Consider the following 2,713-nt stretch of genomic DNA (forward strand, 5'->3'; position numbering starts at 1 on the left):
CTTAAACAATTCCCAAGCTTGCACAGAGTCACACACATTGCCAGTAATAGGTTTGTAATACGTTCTTCTACTTGATTAAGAAATGTTTCATCATCTAATAATTTATCATTAAACTTCCACAGTTCCCAATTGAATTTGATGGTTTTCTCCTTTCTGCCAAATGTGACTATAACTAAAGAATGGTCACTAAAGCTGACATGCTCACACTTGTAACTGAAACACATTGGGACAGTCGCAACAGGTACGTAAATGCGATCAAGTCTAGCATGCGAAGTACCTTGAAAGTGCGTATAATTCGCTTGGCCTTCAGGTATGAGCACTTTGCCAACGTCTCCTAACTCATTCTCATTAACTATTCTCAAAAGTAACTCTGCGCTAGTGTCACGCAAAAGGTTTTTGGTTGACCTATCCTCTGGTCTGCATACAAATTGAAGTCACCAAGCAATAATATACGCCTCTCACAAGACAGGTACGATTCGACGTATTGAAAAAAACACTCACGTTCCGCAGGCTTATTCGTAGCGTAAACACACACTGCATTACATGGAGTTTCGTCAAAAAGGAAATCACACACTACTAATCTACCCGTTCCACACAATATCACTGCTTCAACTTGGCTGATAGCCCTGCGGATTAAAATAATGCATCCGGTAGATTATTGAACCGCATGGCTTACACATACGTTTTATCTGCTGCGAAAAACTTCGACCATTCGATCTGTTTGCTCTTCACTTTCAATTTTTGTTTCTTGTACTGCAAGTCGATATCATTATCTAGCAGTAGCCTCTTTAACTGCTGTTGCCGTGTGCGCGCTGAGAGGCCCCTCACATTAAGCGTTGCGACGCGTAGGCAAGTTTGAAAAGGACGAGCCATTTTAAAGAAAGAAGACGCCGATCATTCTACTCACACTTATAAGGCAGAGCGACATAGAGATACACCAAAAGTTTCGTGTCGTGAAGCGATGCCAGTGGCACTGTACAGCACAGGTCTCACACGGTCTTTAGTCCCGATCACCGGACCGGGACATCACATCTGCTTTGTAAAACTCGCCCCCGCTAAGGCGGAGGCGTCTGGGGGGATGTTTGGCCTCAGTTTGAAGCTCTGACGACGGACCAGGTTGGCCTTCGTCGGTGGCTCCCCGTTGCCGTTCGCATTCCTGCCAGCTTCACACTCATTGACGTCCTCATGTGCCCGCTTTGCAGGCATGCTGGAAGCCGACGCCATGTCCACGTCTCGAGGTTCGCTCGTGGGAGCCTCCTGCAGACTTACTGGCGTGTTTGGGGCCGCATGTTTGTCTCCCTTCGCCTCTCCCTCAGTAGTTGCGCCAGCAGCAATTGGCGTTGCTTCTACAGTTCCATCTGGAAGCTCCTCCGCCGCCGCGGCTTTTTCTAGGGACGTTTCCTCGCACTTGGCCTCTTCATTGCATTCCAGCGTCATTTCCACGGCATCAGCTGCGTCCATCAAGTGGTCCGCCACATCATCTTTCCGCGCCGGACCCGCAACATTCGCGTATGTACGCACACACTGGGTATCCTCGTGTCCAAAGCGGCGACACGACCCGCAACGCGTAACGCGGCACTCTCGGCGTATATGCCCGGTTCCGCTACACCGGAGGCACAGCGGGGCCCTGCCCGGGACGTAGACGAGAGCAACGTCCTAGGAAACGCGCAGCTGGTTCGGCAAATCCTCAACGGTGACGCCTGCAAGTAACTTCAGCGTTACGGAACTAGTCGTGGACGCCTTTTCAACGCAGCCATTCACCCGCCACTTGTCTCTGGTTAGTTCCGTTACTTTTCCGAAAGGAGACAGGGCCACTCGCACGTCTTCATCGCGGATGCCGTGCAACAACCAGTACAGTTTCAGACGTACGGCCTGATTGCACGGGTCAATCACCACACACCGACGCTCTTTTACGTCGAATGCTGGAACCTTCAGCATCTTTTTTTTTTCCTTCTTCATCTTTGAAGGTTACCGCCCACAGGTGGTTCATCTGATAAGCCCCAAGGGCGACAACTTCCGACAGCAATGACATATGTTCGAGTGCGTCTCGAATATGTTCAACACGATAAGGCCTAGCTGAGACGTCCCAGTGCAAAAAAAAACAGTGTGTAAAACAGTCGAACCTGATGGCAGATGTGGCAGAATCATTTGGTAATCCTTGGCAGCATTGCTCGTACTCCTGATACCGCGGCCTAACCGGGCCGCTGAATCCGCTCCTTGGGAGCCCATGATGCCAACGTCCGTCACGCTCGGTGGCCGGAAAGCCACCGCTACGCCGTTTGCAAATTACCATTAAAATAATATTGGATGTCCAAATTTTGCTGATTCCCTAATAGCATACATTTTCTTGACCATGGGTAATAGTGATTGCTTCAGTTTTATTTGACATATTCAAAATGCAAAGACAGTTTTGAAAATGGGAAGAGCGTGTCATTTTTGGTCAGAAATATCACAGTGAGTCTACTGATCGTTCAAATATATTATGTAGTCAAACTTGAAATGCCGTTTTCTCAGTTTCATATTTTTGGTCGATCTCTACAGTCTTACGCAGGGTTTTGATAATTTCTTTTTAGTTCACACAAATAACTTTGGTACCATTTTCTTCGGATAGAAATCAGGTAACTAATGACATTTTTAATTTTTTATTTTAGACAATCAACAAATATCAATTTGAGATCAGCTTAATGAGGTCCAGTATCAAATAATGAAGCCT

At 47.2% G+C, this 2,713-nt stretch overlaps 1 pseudogene; it reads right to left on the minus strand.

Annotated features, from left to right (window-relative positions):
* Nucleotides 1-1,026: 1,026 nt before the first annotated feature.
* On the minus strand, nucleotides 1,027-2,229 carry LOC146190232 (uncharacterized; annotated as a pseudogene).
* Nucleotides 2,230-2,713: the final 484 nt, after the last annotated feature.

Source organism: Amblyomma maculatum, chromosome 4, assembly GCF_055883805.1.
Source record: "Amblyomma maculatum isolate TAMU_Amacu chromosome 4, ASM5588380v1, whole genome shotgun sequence".
NCBI classification, from domain to species: Eukaryota; Metazoa; Arthropoda; class Arachnida; order Ixodida; family Ixodidae; genus Amblyomma; species Amblyomma maculatum.